Source organism: Protopterus annectens, chromosome 10.part0 (assembly GCF_019279795.1).
Source record: "Protopterus annectens isolate FY-2018-M chromosome 10.part0, PAN1.0, whole genome shotgun sequence".
Lineage (NCBI taxonomy): Eukaryota > Metazoa > Chordata > Ceratodontiformes > Protopteridae > Protopterus > Protopterus annectens.
This window is the reverse complement of record NC_056744.1, coordinates 1078136734-1078160797: the sequence shown is the minus strand read 5'-3', so window position 1 is coordinate 1078160797 and position 24064 is coordinate 1078136734. Positions and strand designations below refer to the sequence as shown.

At 41.1% G+C, this 24064-nt stretch overlaps 1 protein-coding gene across 1 annotated transcript in view; it reads right to left on the bottom strand.

Annotated features, from left to right (window-relative positions):
• LOC122814240 (cytochrome P450 4B1-like) overlaps positions 1-24064 on the bottom strand; it is a 535277-nt gene that overhangs the window by 68017 nt on the left and 443196 nt on the right. The window lies entirely within an intron of this gene.

Here is a 24064-nt window from a genome sequence, read left to right as displayed (position 1 = left end):
AGAGAAAAATTGCACAGGACACCAAAGACAATCATAAGGCTTTTTCAGTTATGTCAGGAACCTGGGATGCAACTCCGAGACTTGTTCTGAGTTGATTCTAAACGACAAAAAATGCACTGAACCCACAGACATCGCCAATATCCTGGCAGACAGGTTCAATGCAAACTTCTCCACCCATTCCCCCCAAAAGAGCAAGTATCTATCCCGGCAGAGGGCTGCTTCCCAAACATCTCTGATGCTCAGGTGAAGGCTGCCCTCTCCAAAGCAAAAAACACTGATTCCATGGGACCAGATGGCATCCCAGGTTGCATCCTACATGAACTCCAAGAGGAACTAATCCCTCAAATAAAACAGCTATACAATCTCGGCCCCACTACAGGATATGTGCCCACAGAATGGCGTACAGCAACAGTGGTCCCACTCCACAAAGGTGGAGCCTCTACGGACCCTGGAAACTATTGCCCCATAAGCCTGACTAGCTTAGTCTGCAAGGCTATGGAGAGGATCATCATGGAGCTCATAAACAAAGACATTGGGGACCTACAGACTCTAGATCCTACCCAGTTCAGCTTTGTCAAGGGCAGATCCTGCCTTTTGAACCTGGTTGACTTCTTCGAAACAGTCACCAAAGCCATAGATGAAGGGAAGGTAGTCCACACAGTCTATCTGGATCTTGCAAAGGCATTTGACACAATACCCCACTTAGGCATCATAGATAAGCTATCCAGCTTAAATATAAACCCCTATGTCACAAGATGGGTCGCAAACTGGCTCAAAGACAGAACCCACAGAGTGAGAGTTGCTGGAGCCATGTCAGACTCGCAACCGGTCACAAGTGGCGTCCCACAGGGTTCTGTCCTGGGACCACTCTTGTTCGGTATATACTTTTCCGAGGTACAGGCAAACGTGGGAGGACTATGGCTCACCAAATTCGCAGACGACTGCAAACTGGGCGCCATAATCGACTCTCCAGCTGACACAAACCTCCTTCAAAAAGATCTCACAGAGACAGATAACTGGTGCCAGTGCCATGGATTAAAGCTAAATGCCAAAAAATGTATAGTCATACCCTTTGGCAAAAACAATGTGCCCACAAATTACCACATAGGCAGAAACCCATTAAGTACACAAAGTTATTAGGGACCTGGGGACCCAAGTTGATAGCAATCTCTCCTTTGAAAACCACATTGTCAAAGTGATTAGAAAGACCTTCTACTTAGCCCACCTCATTACGAAGGGTTTCACATCTAGATCAAGAAAGGTAATTGTGCCCCTTTATTCATCCCTCATCAGGCCCATCATAGAATACAATGCCCCTTTTGGGATGTACCTTACCCGGCACCTGCAGCAATTAGAAATACCCCAAAGGTATCTCACCAAGAGGATCAAGGGTCTCAAACAGATGCCATATGCTGCTCGGTTAAAAAAACTCCAGCTCTACTCAGTTGCATACCGCCTACTTCGAGGCGATCTATGCCTGACATACAAAGCTATGTCAAATTTAGAATTAATGGACATGCTCCACCTCAGTAAATCTAAATCCCTTAGAGCCACACACTCGAGGGATTTGAACCTCAGCACAGAAATAAACAGAACTTGCTGGAGGGACAGGTTCATAACCCAGAGGCTCCCTTCGCTCTGGAATAGAATTCCAGTTCATGTGAGGCAGAGCACCTCACTGAATCTCTTCAAGAAGAATCTCAATAGGTGGATGGAGGATCGTAGGTTTGTCCCAGGGATTACTCCCGTGTTACTATTAGACAGAGGCACAGTAAACTAAACCTTAAAAGGGGCACAGTATACTCAAATCAAGGGGTGGCGTAAGCCATACAGAATCGGGCTAGGCTTATAATTGCCCCAGGGCAGATAGCCTAGTATGAACCTATGAACCTATTTCTCTAAGTGTGTGAGCATGCGCAGTATGGTCATCTGTATTGTATGTGTGGATCAGGTCCAGGTAGTTTGTACTGCGGTGCTGACCTTAATTGTTGTACACCACCAGGGTAGCATGCTGTGTCTGCAGGGTATCCATCAGTCATTTGGCATTGAATGTTGTTACATTTCTGCATAGCGGGAGGGGGAACACCTGACTGTTTCTACATTTCTACACAGGAGTAGGGGGGCACACCTGACTGTTACTGTAAGTGTACGTAAGGATGGGGGGCACACCTGACACTTGTAAACATTTGCTAGGACTGTACTGGTATGTCAGGTACTCCATTTCAGTCTGTAGTCTTACCTATCATGCTGGCTAGAGGCATACCAGTGTACTACAGATCTTAGCTTTAATTACCTACATATTAGTTTCTGACTTCCTAGCCTTCACAATTTACATCCAACTGCCTGGCCTGCTGTGGTCTGTCTGTGTAGGCCTGGGAGAGGGGTTACCCCATAGAGCTCATTCAGAGGGCATGGTACAGCATTTGTTTGTGTTTGTCTACACCTGTCCTGCTGGCTGAAACTGTTGTTGGGTATGTGCCCCTTCTTGACTGGCATGAGTGGGTCTTATGGACAGACATGTCGCTCAGCCCATTTCCTTCAGTGGGTTTTGTCACCCTGTGTAGTACTGGCTACTATGGTGACTCCAGTATGTGTTACAGATGTCATGGTGCCACTATGGGTGTCTACTGTCTGCTGCTATAACATTCGCCCACCCAATTCCCTTGCATGCTCACATCCATACCACAGCTACAGGTAACAACACATTTTACTCCATTTGGCAATTGGTAGGTTGACTAACTTACCTTGAGGGTGTGCCAGACTTGAGGATGGTGCTGGAAGGCTGTCTATGTCAGATGCGCATATTACAGTCCCTATACACGGTTGAGCACAGGTAGTGTCATGTTTGGCATCCCTTTTACTGTTTGTGCGAGTCAGAGAGAGGTGTCATTCCCTGGGTCCCTACTGTGTCAGTGCATATGCTATGCATTGCCTCTTTGCCAAGGCCAGGTCATACTAGGCACTCCTTCTTCTGCCTACTGGGGCAGGCTCAGGTTGTTCCTCCTCTGAGTCACTCTGTGCCTGTACATGCCTTGGCATTGGTGGGGGGCTGTGCGGCCCTGCCCCATGCTGTTCCTGCTGCAGCGTTTCCACAGGATGATATTGTGTAGCATAGCACATACCATGACAATTTGGGTACATGTAGATGGTGAGTACTGCAAGACTCCACCGGATGTGTCCAGACACCAGAACCGTGACCTGAGCATCCCAAACACCTGCTCTATTATATGTCTGGCATGTGTGTGTGCCTCGTTATGGCGTTGTTGTTCAAGTGTGTGTACATTTCTGATGAGTGTCATCAGCCACGGCTCCAGTGGGTACCCAGCATCCCCCACTAGGTGACCGCAGGGGATGTCCACATTGGCACATTTGGGGTACAGCTGTGTCAGATGCCATATGTGTGAATCATCATAGCTTCCAGGGCAGCCTGGGCATCACATACGACCTGGCAGTTGATGGAGGGGGATGCCCCTGCGGTTGAGGTAGGCCCTACCCTGCTCACCGGGTGGTGCTTTGATGCGTATGTGCATGCACAGTCTATAGCACCCACTACCCCAGAGTATTCTGCTATTTGGTGGAAGAGACGCATATTGCTGGTCAACACCTCACGTGTGCTGAGGAAATATACGTGCTCACTAGCATGTGCTGCCATGGCATCCAGGAACTGGTGGAATACTCTGGATGCTGATGCCTGTGAGATCCCCATGATATCCCCAGTTGTGCTTTGGGAGGTATCTGTGGCTAGTATACCTAGGCCTACACATACCTTGGTATCCACTGGGATGGGTTCCCCTCAGCCAGTTTGGTGTGTCAGGTGTGGCTGGCACAGCTCAACAATTTGCTGTAGGAAGTCTCTGTCCACCCTATAGCGCTTCACTATCTCCAGCTCATGTAGCCCCTGGTAGGTTACCCTGGGTCTGTACACTCTTCTCCACCTCCTAACTGGGGGTTTTTCAGCAGCATTCACATCCTCACCACCCTCAGCCTCTTACACATGTTGTTCTATGCTGCCTGCTGCAGCTCTTCTCATTTTGTAGGTTTGTTTGTTAAAATTTCCCCGCTTGTATACACTGGTGGTGTAGAGTGTGGAAAAAACAGAGAGGAAGGTGTTTGCTTAGTTTATAGTAGTGTTCTGAGCTGGGCTGGTCTGCTGTCTGGGTAATTGGCCGATTCTGATATATTTCACCTGCGAGCTAAGCTAGTTCTCGATTACCTTCCTACTGCTGCTTTCCATTCCCATTGCCTCCCTGTTTAAGCCAGTGTGTGCGCCATGCAAACAGAGTGCTCAAATGTGCACAGAGCTGCTATTTCCTAGTTTAACTTTCTTTTTCTTCCTGTCAAACCCGGTGTGCGGTGTGCACACCCGCTTACACTTTGTAAAGAGGGCTAGGCAGGTTTGGACACACCTCTAGCTTAGTTGTGCTAAGCTAGGAGCAATCCCAAGCCACAGGGCTCTAATCCACTTACAGTATGTCTGACAACCCCCCCATGATGTCACGTATATCCTAGTCTTCCACCCAGCTATTTATACTCTTACACTCTTAGGACCTGCCTCAAATCCTGGGGAAATCTGGGATTCCTTCCCCTCATTTGTATAGGATTGCCTGCTAATGCATAGTTACAAGTGCCACACTGAGCCTACCCCCTTAGCAACCATTACTCACTGGCCAGGTTGTCTTATGCCTGCCATTGACTTGCATGGCAGAATACTGCTTTTAGTTAGAATGCTCACTTTAAGTTATTTTTTTTATTTTACCCCTGATCTCATTTGCGCATTGCTGCCCTATGCTTAAACAGCCGAGATTGGCGAAAAAAAATTAAACGTTGATTTTTTTTTATTTTTGAAACAGTTTGCAATGCCAATGGCCTTATACTTGGCCATTGGCATGCTTCCTCAATGATATGCCGCCTTTATTTGGAGCTGTCAAAGCTCCATTTTGTAGTTTACAGAAATGTACTCGGTTACTAAAGGAGTACATTTCTGCAGACTGCACTCATCCTGCACTGACAGCTTCCTGGATCGCATATTACCCTCATTTGCATGGTTTTCACCTACAAATGAGGGAAATTTGCATACAGGAGCTCGGTCCGTGCAAGATTAGCTTAAGAGCTCACGTGCACGTCTGGGAGCTCGTTCCTGGATCGCACGTCGGCCATATTGTTGAAAATAGCTCTTAGACTAATCCTGCACATTATAAAGGGCTTCATAAATCTGGGGGCTTGTATTTTACTTGTATTCTGCTTTTAACTGCATATTAAAACTTGAAAAGAGACCACAGCTCTGTCTCTTGTGAGTCAGGCAAAAATTAGTACAGCTCAATAGAACAGGTTAGTTAAGGTTAATCATCTGTGAACTGAGGGGGTGGAGCTAGGAACTAAACCTTCTATTTAAGGGGTAAAATAAAACATTTCAGAGCTTTACTAGAAAGGCTCACACAGACTCTGCTACACTTCGCTGTGAGGGAAAGGTTAGTTTGCTTTTTATTTGTTGTATTACTTTATTGCCTTTTTCTATTTTGAACACTGTGATTTGTTTTATTTATCCTGTGTTTTACTTGTATTCTGCTTTTAACTGCCTATTAAAACTTGAAAAGAGACCACAGCTCTGTCTCTTGTAAGTCATGCAGGAACATTTTTCCCCACCCTCCCACCTGGTTACTGTAGTGTTCTTAAACACCACTGTCTTTCTAGTTGCCTTCGCCTTATGTTAATTTGACCATATATTTCATTTCCTCTCCAATTTTACTGGCTTGTGTGAGTAAGCACAAAATTATCATTTTGTGAAATCACCCCCCTTCAACTATTTAAATTTATTTGCCATCCTACTGCTTTCCATAGTACCAGAATACAAAAGGAATCACCCCTTTCAATCTATCTCGCTGTTTTAAAAATAGTGACTCTCCACTAAAACCTAACTTTTTAGACAGGTAAAACTTAAGTTACCTACTTTCACATCTAGCCCCTCTAGTGCACACTGCAGTGTTTAGGATAAACCATTTTTTCCATCTTACCTTTAAAAATCTCTGTGACCAGCACTTGCTTTAAAACCTGCTGGAAAGCACTAGGATATCTTAAACTGATACAAGCACTCAACTCTCCTTGTTAATAAGGAGAAATTAATCGTAGGCACTAAACAGCCTATAATTGCAAAGTACCTTGCTAAGGTAAGGGAAAACAGCTCTTGTACTTTACAAAAAAAGCACCAAACCAGGCATGTCCAAAGGTCACCTTCCGGTGATTTCTCCTGTCCACCTGGTGAATCTGGACATACTGGGGCAATGCAGCAATTGCCTCGTACACAGATGACCCTCTCCTCCTACCACCCAACACTGCAACCTGCGAAAGATGCACTTACATAGCCAAACTGGAAGCAAAGCTCTCTCCATCCAGGATTGTGCTAGACAGTCAAGAGGAGAAGGTTAAAACCCGCACTACACCTCAAGCAACACACAGCCCTTCTAAACCCACACCACCAACACCCATACAAAGCGACACTAAACCCACATATGTGGAGGCCCTTAAAAGTAACCTGTCGAAGCAACAAGGACCTCTGAAGTTGAAACGCAAACAAACACCAATCACAATCAAAGTGTCACATAGCTCACAACACCAGTGTGCCACCCAACAACAGCCCGTAAGGCAAGACAACGTACCCAACACTTTAGTCATAGGTGACTCTATAGTCAGGCACACTGATGTCCCACTCACCAGGCTGAAAAGGAGAAAATTACAGTCAGCTGCCTGTCGAGTGCCAGGAACCACCACATAATGCATCCACTCAAGTTACTCCACAACAAGTACAAATATAACTCTGTCATTGTCCATGTTGGGAGTAAATGACTTGAGACATACCTACCTGGACTACATGAAAAGAGACATGGAAGAGCTCTCGGATCATGTGGCCCAGGCAGGTATGACCCTAGCCCTGAGGAGCATCATGCCTTCGCTCAGAATGATACCACAGTATAAGGACAAAATGACTGACTTCAACAATTGGCTAAGCTTCTGGTGTCATTCAAAGGGGATCCAGTATCTGTCTGTCTGGGACAAAATGATCGACAGACCACGATGCCTTGCCAGAGATGGTCTGCACCTGTTGTCCCTGGGATTCAGGTTACTGGCTCAGGCTCTTGCCACCCCTGTAGTGCCTTTTTTAGGCAAAGTTCAAAGGACAAAACCACCACCGTAACAGGTACAAGCATGCAAAATCTGAAGGTAATGCTACTCAATGCTAGAAGTCTAAACCTCAAAATCCATTCTCTCGAGGCACTCCTTAAAATGGAGAACATCGATACCTGTGCAGTAACTGAGACCTGGTTCAAGGCTTCTGACAGCACCCCTGCAATACCAGGATACAACTCTTACCACACTTTTCAGCCACCAAACCAGGATCGAAACACTAAAGGTAGAAGAGTGTCCATATTCACCAAGGATATGCATAACACCAGGCTAGTTGCCCAACACAATGCGTTTGAAATTCTCCAGGTGCAACTAACACAGGGTAAGAGTGCAATCCAAATTGTAGCTTGCTACAGATCCCCATCATGCCCCAAGATTCTCACTACACCTTCATAAACATACTGAAAATATTAAGATACAACCAAACACCCTAATACTGGGTGATTTCAACTACCCTGCCATTAACTGGGAAAACTACTCATATACCAACACCTTTGCCCAACGGTTCTTGGAATTCCTAAATTCCAAAGCCCTGGATCAACTAATCCTTAGTCCCACCAGGGGCTCCAATATCCTAGACCTGGTCATTACCAACATTGGAAACCGATGCTCTGCACCTATGGTCACCCCCTCGTTGGTCAGGTCTGACCATAAGCTAATCACCCTTGACATCCACATCCCACCCCCATCCCCCAGTAAGGAAACCTCAGTAAAAAACTTCTCCAAAGCCAACTTCATGCTACTCAAGTCAGAAGTGACAACCTTCATGACACCCTTGCAGACGGGAACTGAAAGTTCGACTGCTGAATCCTACACTAAGGCACTGTAGAAGCACATCGACTCTGGCATGAATCATGCCATCCCCAATAGAACCAAGATGCTCTCCTCCATAAAAGCTAATCTGGTGGTCCCTTGCCATAAACAAACTTTACAACAAAAGGAAGAAACTGTTGCAGAAAAGAGGAAAATCCCAGGATGCAAAAAACTCACTTACCAGCCTCAGTAAAAAGCTGAGATCCCTTATAAAATCCTCCAAAGCTAGTTACGAAAACAAAATTGCCAAAGATTCCAAAGACAACCACAAGGCATTCTATAGCTATGTCAAGAATCTAAATGGCAATGCTCAGATCTGCTCTGAGCTACAACAAAATGGCATTAAATATACTGATCCCAAGGATATTGCCAATATCCTGGCAGATTGATTCAGTGCAAACTTCACCCCCCTCTCACCCCCTAAAGGGCCAATCTCAGTACCGAAAGATTGCCAAATTCCAGTAATAATGGCCACACAGGTAAAAAACGCACTTGCCAAAGCTAAGAATACAGCATCCATGGGACCAGATGACATGCCAGGCTGTGTACTACATGAACTACAAAATGAACTGGCACCTCACCTAAGTGTCATGTTTAATCATAGCCTCACCTCAGGCTTCATGCCCACTGAGTGGCACACAGCTACAGTTATCCCACTCCACAAGGGGGGCTCCACCTTGGATCCTACCCCATCAGTCTGATGAGCCTGATCTGAAAAGGCCATGGAACGTATTATCATGGAACTTATAAACAAAGACATTGGCAACCTTCAAACACTGGACCCCATGCAGTTTGGGTTCGTGAAGGGCCGATCTTGTCTCCTGAACCTGAATGACTTCTTCGAATCAGTTTCCAGAGCCGTGCACAGGGGTAAGGTGGTCCACACAGCCTATCTGGACCTCGCCAAGGCCTTCAACACCATCCCCCACTCTGGAATCAAAGATAAACTTACTAAGCGGGGCATTAATCCCTATGTCACCCGATGGGTTGCCAACTGGCTTACTGACAGAACCCACACTGTAAAAGTAGCCGACTCCAAATCCAGCTCCAGACAAGTGACAAGTGGAGTACCTCATGGTTCAGTCCTGGGGCCATTCTTGCTTGGCATTTACTTCTCTGAAGTACAGGCCAACACTAAGGGACTCTGGCTAACAAAGTTCACAGATGACTGCAAACTGAATCAACAAATGATGTGGATATTCTCCAAAAGGGCCTTACAGAAACAGATGCTTGGTGCCAGAGCCATGGGCTCAAGCTCAATGCCAAGAAATGTATAGTTATCCCCTTTGGGAAAAAACATGTACCCATGAATTACCACATAGGTGGCAGTACACTAAACACCAAAAGTATGATAAGAGACTTAGGGACACAGGTGGACAGTGGTCTCACCTTCAATAACTACATCTCCACAACACTCAGGAAATCCTTCTATGTGGCACACCTCATCACTCAGGGTTTTTCACCCAGAAAAAAGGAGGTCATTGTCCCACTGTATTCATCCCTCGTTAGACCTATTATAGAATACATCGCCCTGTTTGGTATGTACCTCTCAAGACATCTGCAACTGGAAAGGCCACAGAAATACCTCACTAAAAAGAATCACAGGCCTAAAGCAGATGCCCTATGCTGACCATCTAAAAAAAACTCCACCTATACTCTGTCGCATATTGTCTACTCAGAGGCAATCTATGCTTAACATACAAGGCCATGTCAAACCCAGAGCTGCTGGACATGCTACACTTAAAGAAATCCCAATCCCTCAGAGACACACACTCCAGGGATCTAAACCTTGTCATCACAAGGAACAAAACATGCTGAAGGGATAGGTTCCTGACCCAGAGACTCCCCAGACTCTGGAGTAGACTGCCCATACATGTCAAGCAGAGCACCTCTTTGGCTCTCTTCAAAAGGAGCCTTGATAATTGGATGGGAGATAGGAAATTCACCCCAGGGATCACGTCAGTTGCCCTGCTATTCAGGGGTCTAGGGAAGTAAATACTGTGGGGAGAAATAGCCAAGGAATTGTTATAGCTAGGCTTGTAAAGACCCTAGGGCCAATAGCCTAGTACCAACCTATGAACCTATGATATGGAAAATCTAGTCTCATAGCAACTAGTCACAATAATATAGGAGCCATGTTTATCTTTGGGCATAGCCAATATAGGTGGCCACTGTGGCTGCAAATCAGCTAAAGGAGTTTTTCCATATTTCATGGTCATAAAAGTCTGCAAATAAATGCTGTGGTCACTATGTAGCTATAAAACAGGAACTGGATAATAGTATACAAGATTTGTTTATCCTGACATGTAACCAGATACTATGAGCAGAGTGGCTGGCTTTGCTAATGTACATTTGTGTGAAACAAGTTAGAATGCTTCTTCCTGTGACTGATTACTGTGTTTATTTTATTACATTCGCACCCCTGAGGTATAAGGAATGAAAAAAGTGGCTACAACTGTTGGGCATGAGGGCTGTGAGAGGCTGGAAGTGACTGATCTCACTGTTTGCTCAGGTTAAAAAGTCGTCATATGTAACAACCAAAAACAGGATCCAACACAGATTTATTGGATAGTCTCTCTCTGCCTTCAAGGAGAATACTATCAAATACATTCACACATATTTATACCATAAAAAATTAATTAATTAAACAATTTAACAATTAATTACAAGAAAACTTTCCAATTACAATCTACATTAATTCCACTAGGTGTCATAGTACCATATTTTAATATAAAAACTGTCTCTTTATATAAAAGTTTCTTTTTAACTATTTCATCATTTTTATCTACATTAATATGTTCTAGAATAGTAAAATTTTCATGCAACACAGAAGCAGTTGTATATGCATTGAAGTGTCCGTGTGGACTATTTTATATAGGGGAAAGCAAACGTGCCTTTAAAGTAAGGTTGCAGGAGCATGTAAGAGACATTAAAAATAAAAAAATAGAAAGTCCTCTTGCAATGCATTTTAAGGATTATCATAATAGTGACCCACAAGGCATGTTTGTTACTATTCTAGAACATATTAATGTAGATAAAAATGATGAAATAGTTAAAAAGAAACTTTTATATAAAGAGACAGTTTTTATATTAAAATATGGTACTATGACACCTAGTGGAATTAATGTAGATTGTAATTGGAAAGTTTTCTTGTAATTAATTGTTAAATTGTTTAATTAATTAATTTTTTATGGTATAAATATGTGTGAATGTATTTGATAGTATTCTCTGAGGCTAGAGAGACTATCCAATAAATCTGTGTTGGATCCTGTTTAGACATGAGTCAAACTACTATGGAGCAATTTACTACATCGGTGGGTGAACGAACGAATGTCCGAGTAACCCAAGAAGAACAGGTTGTTTTTTGGCAGAAATGTTTACAAAAGGAACAACTGAGAAGAACGGATAATCCTTTTTCCAATGTTGGTCAACGAGTAGGTAATTCTTTACCTGCAGATATGAAAGAAATGTTTGATAAATTGGATAAACTCATGGCTAAAGAACTGGCGGTATATTTAAATTGTCTGAGTTTAAAAAGATATTTGGAACTTATCACACCGAGGGGCTTACGAGCCTTTAAAAATCCTACTACCCCATTTGATTTACAAGATGAAACTGATAAAGTATTTCACAAAAGATGGGTAACAGCTGCCCATTGTTCCATTGAATGGGTTAGTATTTTAGTTGAACGGGATAAGGTGAAACAAGCTAAATTAAAAACAGACAATTCTACTGCTTGTGAGACACTATCAGGTGCAATTGGTTCGGCTCAAATGGAGCAGTGTCTTAAAGATATTCAGAGTAAATTGTTTGAATTGGAGAAAGGACTACTGAATGTTAAAAAATACAAGCTTAATCGTGACATTAAAGACTATGCTGGAGATTCAGCTTTCTCTCGCCCAATCAACAGCAAGAGACAACGTCGAGGTGTTAGGTTTGCAGATCAGGAGGGACAAAGGCGTAATGGTGGTTCTAATGAGTATTCAGATGCATCGACGGAATGGGAGAGTGAATCAGGAGAAACAGGGGATTTCCCGGAACTTCCAGCAGCGCAGAACCCACATTATTTCCAGCAGCCTTTTCGTAGAGGCAAGCGAGTTGAAAATGGGGAGAGAGATAGATATAGAGAAAATGACTCCACAGTGGAAAATGGACAGAGACAATATGCAGAAGCCCAAACATCGGCGCAAAGGTACAAACGAGTTAGAAGGAACTGACTCAATTAGTTTTGATAAAGAAGTAAATAGACATAATGTGGACAAAGCGTATATCATAAATCTATGTGGTATGAATTTGGATGATGCAACAATTTCTATGCTTAATCGTGGTTTGAAATTTATTCAACGGTATTACCTAGATTACATTTTTTAAAAAGTGACATATATCGTTTTATACGTAAGTTACATTTAACCTGTTTTTTTCAAAACAAGGATAATAGTATGTTTGTTAATGATGAAACTAATAATATGTCTTCTTTTTTGGATGATTCAAATGACAGTTTTTATTCTTGCATGTCAGAAGATGAAGCTTCTGTAAATAATAATGCATATAGTCAGTTGTGAATACATCTAAGGTGATGGTTAAAAGTCATTTTGTTCCACCTTTTTCACATGAGGGGATTAAGAATTTTTCAGCAATGATTGATTTTGTAATTGAGTCAATTTACAGTAATTTTGAGGTCAATAGACATAGCATCAATTACAATTTGACCAGATTGGAATGGCAAGCCCTACAGGGATTAATTAAAAACCATGAATTAGTAATAAAACCAGCAGATAAGGGTAATAAAGTTGTATTGATGCATTATACACAATATGCTCAAATGTGTTTAGAACATTTAAATGACAGTGAGATCTATAATAGATGTGAAATTAAAGAACATGAAGAAGCTGTAAAACAATTTGATGTTTTACTTCAGAAAGGATACTGGTTGGGTTATTTTTCAAAGGATGATATATGTAAGAAATTTAAGATAGATAACTGTGAAATAGCTACATTTTATTGCTTACCGAAAGTGCATAAGAATATCCATCATTCCCCAGGGTGTCTTATTGTGTCAGCATGTAATTATTTTTTACATAACATGGGTACATTTTTACATAGTTTTTTATATCCACACGTTATCAAACAGGCATCTTTTATTAAAGATAGTTTTGATTTTCTAGAAAAAATATTACCGATTGTATGGGCCAAGGATATGTATTGGTTAACGGCAGATGTAAAAAGTCTATACACAAGTATCAAACATGAGTATGGTTAAAAAGCATTGGAAAAAATTTTAGGAGATAGTCCACAATCTTTCTATATTATTGAATTGGTAGAATTCTGCCTTAAAAACAACTACTTTTATTTTGATGGGCAGTTGTTCCATCAGTTGAAAGGCACAGCCATGGGGGCAGTATTTGCCCCCATGTATGCAAATATAATGATGCATTTTTTTGAGATGGAATTTTTATATCAAATGAAATTTAAAAAAAAATATGTAGTTAAATATTATTGTTACATTGATGACTTAATTTTTATTTGTAAGGGAAGAAAACAGGAAGTACATAGTTTTATGGCTAATTTACAAAAGAATGAATTTGAACTGAAGTTTGATGGTTTCCAGTTAGATAAAAAAGTTAATTTTTTGGATGTAACTTTAGAGGGAGAGGAGAATGGTAAAATTGTTACTAAAGTATATCGTAAATTTGAAGAAAGTTTACATTTTTTGGATGGACATAGTTACCATCCGCCACATCTAATGAAATCTCTACCATATGGAGAATTTATAAGCGTTATGAGACTATGTAATAATACAAATGAAGTTGATATAGAATTAGAAAAAGCTTCACAGCTATTTATTAGAAGAGGTTATGATGCAAAAGAAGTAGAATTGTCTTTAAATAAGGTTAAAGAAAGTAATGTATGGAAGGGGGGTAGGAAAAGAAATAAATATTTTGATAAGAAACAAAAATCTAAATATTTAGAAAAAGTGTATATGGTAATAACTTATGATTTATTATCGGAAGAAGTCAGACAGGCAATTCAATTTTATTGGACTTCATTATTTAAGTTTAAAGATTTGATAGATATGTTTCCAAAAAATATTATTTTTTCCTACAAGAGAGGCAGAAACCTTAAAGACATGTTGGTTCATGCTATATTTTTTACACCAAAGGTGAATTTAAATATAGATGTGAAGTTAATGGGAACTTATCAATGTGGGAAATGTATTTCTTGTCAATATGTAAGTAAAACATTTGAGTATATAAATGGGAAATGTTTTAAATCTTCTGGAAAATTTTCATGCAACACAAAAGTAGTTGTATATGCATTGAAGTGTCCGTGTGGACTTTTTTATATAGGGGAAAGCAAACGTGCCTTTAAAGTAAGGTTGCAGGAGCATGTAAGAGACATTAAAAATAAAAAAATAGAAAGTCCTCTTGCAATGCATTTTAAGGATTATCAAAATAGTGACCCACAAGGCATGTCTGCTACTATTCTAGAACATATTAATGTAGATAAAAATGATGAAATAGTTAAAAAGAAACTTTTATATAAAGAGACAGTTTTTATATTAAAATATGGTACTATGACACCTAGTGGAATTAATGTAGATTGTAACTGGAAAGTTTTCTTGTAATTAATAGTTAAATTGTTTAATTAATTAATTTTTTATGGTATAAATATGTGTGAATGTATTTGATAGTATTCTCCTTGAAGGCGAAAGCCGAGGCGCTAGAGAGAGACTATCCAATAAAACTGTGTTGGATCCTGTTTTTGGTTGTTACATTTGGATTATATTTTTTATTTTTTTGGTTGTGATATAAAAAGTCGTCATACTAGCTTTGCAGGACTAATGTATGTGTGTGTGAAGCAAGCTGGAATACTTTATTTTGGCTACTAACAAAATTAAAATACACTAAAATATCCATTTTTTATTACAAACAGGCAACTGATTGTTACTGCAAATAAACAACTGATGTGTATAAAGTCAACAAAGTGGTTATAGTACTGGGTACAGGAGCTGTCTGTGAATCAAAGTGACTGCTCCTGTTGTCATTTGCTCATGTTAAACAGTCATTAATATGGTTTTGTAGGACTAGAGTGCATGTGTGTACAGTAATATGGAACACATTACTATGATGTACTGTGTGTGTGAAACAACCTGAAGTACATTACTATGGCGATTAATTTAACCACAATTAGACATCTAAGGTGTGCATGTTCAGCAAAGTGGCTACAATTGCTGAGTATGGTGCGCTCTCATTGAGAAAAATAACTGGCCATATTGTGTGTTTAAGTTAAACAGTCATTAGTCTGCCTTTGTGAGCTTTGTGCACGTGTGTAAAGCAAATTACAATAACTTACCATGGCCAAACAAAATTGGACAACTGAGGAATATACAGTCACACAGTCAATACAGTCCCTGTAATTGATGTGTAGAGAGACTTCCTGGAAAAAAGTGACTTATTCTGCTGTTATATGAATGCATTTAATCAATCAATGATCTGGTATTCAACAGCAGTATCACACAATGTACTGCAGTTGAGGAAATCAGTGTAAAATGATCATTACCATAGCCTACATGTGTGAACATGTATGGAAGGTGCATGGAAGGTGTTGTAGTGTATCTAAGAGCAACAGGTTGTAATTTATTTCATTTTCCATCATAGATAAAATATCAGAAATATTCAGTAAGCAGTTGGACACTCGAACAATGAAAAATTAAGTGGCTTTGTTATCTCTCATCACTTGGCTCACTGGATTAGTCCTTTGCTGTGACTCCTTCAGTTTTGGAGTGTGCACATCTTTCCTTCAGTTTTGGAGTGTGCACATCATTCCTTCACTTTTGGAGTGTGCACATCATTTCTGGCTCTGTGTGGGTTTTATCTAGGTGCTCTGGCACTTTTAGAATCACCAGTGCGAATGCAATACAGATGTTTTCTAATCCGTTCTATTAAGGAACGACTGGTTTTCCCAACATAAAAACTCATTCAAGCTTTACACCGGGCAATGTATATAACATCAGTGGTGGTGCAATCAGTTTGTACATTAAACCTAATGGTATCTCCGTTAGTGGATGAATAAACATACTGGATCTGTCTATAAAGGCACAGTCACTGCACCTAGGCCAACACTGCATCTTTACTGTAACTACAGAGCTTGATCTATTCTGACATTGGTTCATATAATACAGTTGCGTTTTTTTCACCCACCCAACTTTGAACACGCTCTTCAGTTAATAAAATCGGCCAATTAGTCCTAATGATCCCACAAATAGTCCTAATATCACTCTCATAACTAAGGGGAACCAAGATCCAACTTGTCCTAGAATTACCATCATCAGGTGCAATTTCTGTGCCAAGGCTATTAAAAATCATACCTTGCAAATAATATGACTATGTTTTGTCCCTTCTATAAAGAGGGATATCAGAGCACATCTTATCAACCTCCCTCTGGGTATATCCCCTCTCTAGAAAATCACTGCCCAAAGCATTGAGGGTCCATTGAAATCTAGCCACTGAGCTATTCAGCCTAGAGGCTTGCATACCTTGCCCCTTAAGAATATTTCTGAATACATATCCAGGGTGCATACTATTACGAAGTAACATAGTATTTCTCCAGCAGGGTTTCCGATACAATTCAATACTGAACTTGGAGCCCAGCCCTTAGAGACAGTGACGTCAAGAATAGAGTCCCATGAATATTGATGCATAAACTTCAGAAAGGATGTAGTGGTATGCAAGTAATCTACAAAATATCCAAGCGGTTGTGGGATTCCTGCCCAAAGCAGGAACACATCATCCACAAACCTCTTATAAAATTTAATACAGACAGAGTAGTCAGGAGAGCCCAAGCCAAATTCCAACTCCACTGAGCAAGCACCATATTGGCATAGCTATTGGCACAAGATGTACTGACATCAGAAGTATGGTCTGATGAAGCACTTTGTATAGAGTGAAAGCACTTCTTTTTGTTTTAAATAAATAAAACTAGGTGTTTGAATTGACATCCTGGTCGTGTTTCTGTGCCGAAATGTTTTCTTTCTCAGTTGTCTTTGGCAGTTTACAGCACAGATAATTCCTTGAGGGCAATACATTTTTTTCTACACTCTACTGTGCTAAGACAACATGTCCGGCCTTTGTGCAACACCCATGTATAGAGAAAACACAATGTAAAAGATGGGGAAAAACACTTACAGGACTGATATACCTGCACAGATTCATGCCAACTAAACAAAGGCAGTTTCAGTGAACATAAAACCACTGGAAAATGTTTGCATAAATTGTCTTTAGCAAACATTCAAAGGAAAGTTGTATTTGCAGAGGATAGGCCCCCTGCTCCCCTCCATGTGGAGGAACTGTCCAAATGTATATTTACCAATACTGAGGTCACACAGCAGTAGAGTAAAAGGCAAACTCCACTGTCACTGAATGTAGAAACTTACTTCGATCATCTTGCATTTGCCGAAACTACCTTTGGCAATTTGATGTGCTCCCATCCACATAACTAACCAGGGAAATCCACCCATAATCAAAGGACAAAGAGGTGATCCAGATGAAAGGGGGGGGCAGTTAACAAGTATTTACTGCAGAAGGCCTGCAGGCTATATCGAGATAGAAAGATATAGACACACACACACACACACACACACACACACACAAAATAACCAAATCCTTTATATCTAACTTCTAAAGCTCGCTGCAATGGGTAACTTGGCAAAAAATCCCAAAAAGTGAAAATAAGCCAGAGGAGGATATTGAGGTTAGGACTATGCTGGCATGATTCTGAATCAATGTGGTGCCAAACGAGGCCTAACTTGTAAATCATAACAAAAGTAATAAGTGGCCATGGCACAAATGTCCAAAATGAAGACACTGAATGCAAACCATGGAGAAGTAATGCCTCTGACACCATGACATTCAACAGCGGCATTTTGCAATGTCTGGTTTCAAAACAAATCCATTTTCAAATTATTTGGTTTGCATATCCTTCTGGCTCTGGGGAAAGGAGACAGCTGGCAATTCTGTTCTCATGAATTCTCTTCAGGTACAGCATGAGCTGATATTGCATGCCAAATCAACACATCCTACATGGACTGACTCAAAGCCCTGTTACAATACTCGGTATCCTACAGGTTGCTAAGAAGTGACCAGCGTCTGGAATACAAGGCATCCTCCGGGATTTACTGCACATCAGCAAGTCAAATGGCATCAGAAATACTTTATCTAGGGATCTAAATGTCTTCTACACCATGAACAGAACCATTTGGTGAAACATGTATCTCACAGATTATCCTGCTGCTTTGGAAAAGACTCCCCATCCATCCACAACAAAGCTCACTACTGTCTATTTTCAAGCACAATTTGGATCTGTGGATGGGAAACAGGAAATTTATCCCAGGACTGCTCTTGAGCTTCTAATGGACATGGGCAGCTCCTAAATCCTTTATCCCATCCATGGGTCCCACAAAATTATGTATGGTGTGATATCAGTTATTCTCACTAGGGTTAACACATAACTATTGACCATGGGGCTGGGGAAGACCAATCTAACACCAAATGGGATAGGCTAATTCAAGCACCAAAAGGGAAACTGGCTAGGCTTAAAATAGCCAGCAACTGCAGCCAGCCTTATTTCTAAAGTCTAACATAGGTTTAATTAATACAAAATTGAAAATACACTTGAAGTAGCAAACCTATATTCATATTTTTTTGAGTAAACATCTGACATTGGAGTAGCTGGAGAGTTCCTTCATGTTTGAAGGGATAGCCTGCCATAGTTTGCGGGCAAGAGAAACCGTGATTTGTAAAATGGTATTTTACTTTAGGAGTTTTATAGTACTGGGCCTGAGGTGGCTTGATTTCTGAAGCAATAATAGGGGACATATGCAAGACATTTTCTGAACAATGGAAATGCAGTGTCATGATGCAGGTGTTTAAATAGTAGTGAATCGAGAAGCAGTTTGGTTGCTTGTTTTACAGGCAGCCATTTGGCCTTCTTGCTTGATAGACAATGGTGTTCCTTGTCAAAACGATTTTACTACTAAGCAAGACATATTAGAAATTAGTTTGGAGGATTACGGTGTTTTTCTTGAGGTTGTCATGAATAGTGGTAGAACAAATTCCAGCTAAGTGAATAGGTTGTTCTTTCCTGTCACAGCTCTGGCCTGAGATAAAATAAAGTGAAATTGTTTCTGGACCCAGAAGACCAGATAGTTCATTCTTGAGCTGATGTTTTTCAATGGGCACCTGAAAGTTAAGAGCTTGGTCCAATTAGATTTCAAGGTATCTGAAGGAAGAAGTGGCTTCTATGCTGTGATAGCTTTCATCATTTATTTGGAGGGCTTGGGGGCTTTTTTTGATAGTTTTTTTTATGTTTCACAAAGGTAGTATTCACTAATGATCCAGCTGCTCCTAGTCTGAGTCGGAAATAGGTCCAATAGGATTAGTGCTAGATCACAATTAAAAAGTTTAAATAAATACATGTTTATTATACAGATGGGCCAAGCAAAGATTGAGATCATACAAAGACTGGGGAAAACTTACTCATACTAAACAATTACTTAATTTCAGTCTTCAAAAGGAAGAGGAGAGTACCATGCTAGGAGGGAAGTAAGGTAGAGTGGGTGTGCAATAAACAGGCACCAAGACCTGACAGAGAGGAGGCTGAAAGTTGAACTACCAACACAAAAGAAGATAAAAGTATGGGGACTGGCAGGGCTTTTCATAAGTTCATACTAAGCTAATAACCATCAGGATCTTTACAAGCCTAGCTGCGCAATCCAACCCAATTTTGTCCATTAACTCCTTGGATGCCTACATGGTGGTGTATGTTAATAATGAGGTAGCTAAGGGCTATGTGGGGGTATATTAATTGCTGATTAATTTACTTACTGTCAACCTCTGTCCATCAGAGACATGGGGGCCAGACCATGGGTGAATCTGCAATTTCATATTCAATGATTAAGGTTTCTTTTAAACAGTTAGGGATGAACTCTGCTTCATGTATACGAGGAGCATATTTCATAGCACAGGGATCCTTTGAGACACATTCTGGTCCCTCCAGCAGGTTATATTTATGTCACAAAGTTCAGGTCTTGGATCTAGTGTTTCTGGTGCTGTTTGTCTTGTGGATGTGCAAGACATTCATCAGAGCTGGATCTGTGGATGCCTCGTATGCCAGGCATAGATCACCTCTCAGTAACTTGTAGGAAACAAGAGCATAGAGATAGAACCTTAATGTGATCTGTGCTGGACTGGGTATTTATGAGGAACCTTTCAGGGAGCTCCAGCTGTTGCAAGTGCCTTGTTAGGTACATGCCAAAAGGAGCATTGCACTCAATGATGGGTCAGAGAAAGGCTGAGTAGAGTGGTTCTATTATTTCCTTGGACCTGGATGTCATACCCTTGCTTATGACTTAGATGACATAGAATGATTTTCTTACTATCTTGGCTATGTGTTGGTTGATTGTCAGATTACTGTCTACATAAATTCCCAGATCCCTAACTATTGGGTCAACTCTCAGGGGTGTTTTATCAATGCAGTAATTGGCTTGGGTGGATGCTTTACCAAAGGGCACTATAATGCATTTCTTAGCATTGAGCTTTAATCCGTGGCTTTTGCACCAGTTATTTGTTTGTGTTAGACACTCTTATAGGATGTTGGTGTCATGGGGGAATCTATAATAACTCCTGGTTTACAGCCATCTGCACACTTGGTGAGCCAGAAACCTTTTACATTAGCCTTTACGTCCGAGAAGCAGATGCCAAACAGGAGCATGCCCAACACAGGGCCCTGGTGGTACTCCACTGGTGATCAGTCTCTTGGTGGAGGTAGTCTCACAAATCCTGACTTCTTGGGTCCTAACTGTGAGCCAGTGAGTTATGCAGGGATTTATGTCTAGTTCAGAGATTTTCTCAAAAATACCAATACCAAACAATATGTGAAGCTGTGTTAATCTATTACCCAATTTAAGTGCTACCTAGACCAGTGGAAGGTGAATAAGAAATTTACACGGGGGCTGGCACCCATGTCCCTTATAGACAAAGGTAGCCTACAAATGCCTGGCCCTCAATGTCCTAATTGGATACAGGATATCATTATTATTTAATGAAAACTCGGCTATGCTTAGAAAGGCCTGCCCCAAGTCATTAGCCTAGTAACACTCTGTGAATCTATACCTGAGTGAGGTACTGTATCGAATGCCCTGGCCAGGTCAAGGTAGGCAGTATGCACCATTTTCCCCTCATCCAAAGCCATGGTGAACCTCTCAAAGAAGTCTACCCAGTTAAGTAGGCAAGACCTTCCCTTAAAGCCAAACTGGGATGGGTCCATTGTCTGTAGGTTGCCAATGTCCTTGCTGACCAATTTCATGATAATTTGTTACAAGGCTTTTGATATTACACTTGTCAGACTGATGGGTGTTTAGTTCCCATTGTCAGTTGATGATCCACCCTTATGAAGGGGGATGACAGTTGCAGCCCTATATTCTCCTGGCATGTGACCTGTTTTGAAGATGTAGTTGAACAATGCCTCAAAGTGATCCCGCTAGGTCATGTATTAGGCTGTTTAAAAGGCAACCGGGGATGTTGTCGGGTCACACTTGAACCACTGTTTTTGGCCTCCCAGACCTGTTCCCTTTTGACAGTTGGGGGGGGGGGGATATGCTAAGAGAGGTTTCAAAGGGGGAATAGGGGGTGTCTCCCAAGTCTTTGGAAAACTGGGTAAGGTGCTGTCAGATGCCCTGATGGAAATCTACAAACAAATCACTAACCAATGTAGAAGCAGCTAAGGACTGCAAGAAATTAAGTGCAGTATCCTTGTAGAAAAAGGGGGAGGGGGGAAAATACAAACTACAGGCCTTATAGACTAACAGCAGTGGTAGGGAAAGTCACAAAAAGAATTCTGAATGAAGGACTGGCTACCTTTCTATTTGACAATATTCTTCAGAACAATAATCAGAACCATAGGTGGGTCCTCTGGCATCCTGATCACTCCCCAGACTCCCCTCATACCAAAGTTCACAATAAAAAAAAGGTCTTCCAAAGTTCTGAACCCTACCAAGGAGATTATACAAGCTCCATGCTACGGTCATGCTAGTAACATTCATTTAGCAACTGTGATACCAGCAGTGATTGCTGAAGTGAATCCCAATACATCACTTGCACTCATCTGGCAGCGCTTCTGCACTGCGGATCACACCTCCTATCAGTCTGCCTCAGCCTACCACCCTAGTTATGGTAGTGACAACAACCAAATGTATTCATGACCAGAAAGAGTTGTCTGTCAAACTTGATCAAATTAGATGGCTGAGTTACAGAACTCATCAGGGGAGTACAGTTGGGTGTAGTCTCTTTGGACTGCACCATAGCCTTTGACTTGATCCCTTACAGGTGGTTGGGGAAGTACTGAGACTAAGGTAATGGCTTGCTGTATGCTTGAGGTTTAAGACACAGAAGGCTGCGGAGATGAAGGCAATGTCAGGAATGTACACAGCAGAGTATCACATGGGTTTGTCTTGTGCCCAAAATCTTCGGTCATACCAGAAAGAACACAGTAATGGATCGACCTCTTCATCTCTAACACAAAATAAGGTGTAGAAGTGAAAGACTGAAAAGAATCAAAGGAAGGGCTTGAAAAGCTCACCAACTAGTCATAAAAGTGGCAGCTGACGTTCAGTGCAGAAAAGTGAAAAGTACTGCAACTGTTGAATTAAAATAGGTTAATGTTAGTTTCCTCTGTCAAGGGTGCAGGGTTCAAAGCCTTTGGCCGAAGGGTGGTGTAATGATTATGATGTTTACCTCCAAGTCACAAGGTACAGGGTTTGACTGTCACCGTTAGAAAGGAAATTGGCTAGGCTTAAAATGGCCTACAAAGGCAGCTAGATTAGTACTTGACTAGGAGTTATGTTATTCTGTAAAGTATCTGCTGCTGGGAGTAATATGATGGACAAGAGAGCAAGAAAAGGATCTAAGGGTATTGAACACACCTGGACTGGACCACCAGGAGCAGGGTTACAATGGCATCACCAAGCAGTATGCTGAAACACATCCTCAGAGGGACTTATTCCATAAGTAATGGGTACACTATGGCTTGCACAGGTTAGGGGTTGGCATAAAGGTTACGATATTTACCTCCCAGATACAAAGAACAGGAACTGATTCTTATTTTTGAGGATAATATCTAGGCTTAAGATGGCCCACATGGCAGTCAAGCCTAGCACTTACCTATGAACCTATTTAACCTCTTTCCTTGGGCTACCAGACAAATGCAATAATCAGAAGGGCCACCACATGCTCCATCTTTTAAAGTATAGCCCTGACTTGACTAGCTGCTGTGTTCTCAGAAGGAAAAATAATACAAGGGTCCTCATATTCTAGGAGAAAAAAATATCTTCTATTTTTTTTTCTAATACTACAGAAATTATATACGAATCTGTAACACCTTAACATGATAAAACCTATAAGCCATCTATTTTAGAAACAAAACATAGAAAGTACTTTGTTCTGGTTGAGATTGTGGGTTATTTTAGATTTCAGCAAGAAATGACCCAGTACAGGGTGCATATCAAAAAGTGTCAACATTAATGGTTATTTGGCAACTCTTCTTTATTAAAAGAACTCTACTACATGCATAATTTAGGAATCCACCAAAATCTACAGCACATTCTCTTGCTATAAACTCTCAAAATTACTGTAAAAATTAGACTAAGTGCCAAGTATATTTAAACAGAGAGGTGTCTAAACTGTCCTTCCACAATAATGTTTTGATCCATCTATGTTTCAAAGCATATGCTGGCCAAATTTTCAACCAGATGAATCAAATCAGTAAGATCCATAAGCCTTTCTTTTATATGAGGGGGTTGGAGGTTGGTATAATGGTTAAGGCACTTACCTTACAGATACAAAGTACAGTGTTCAATTCTCACCTTCAGAGAGAAAACTGGCTAAGCTTAAAATAGCTCACAAGGGCAGATAGCCTAGTAATAACCTATGAACCTATATACTAACTTCACATTTGTATAACCATAGAGAAACTCCCCTCATACAGCAAATCACTGCTGAACTGCAAGAAAAAAAATGCA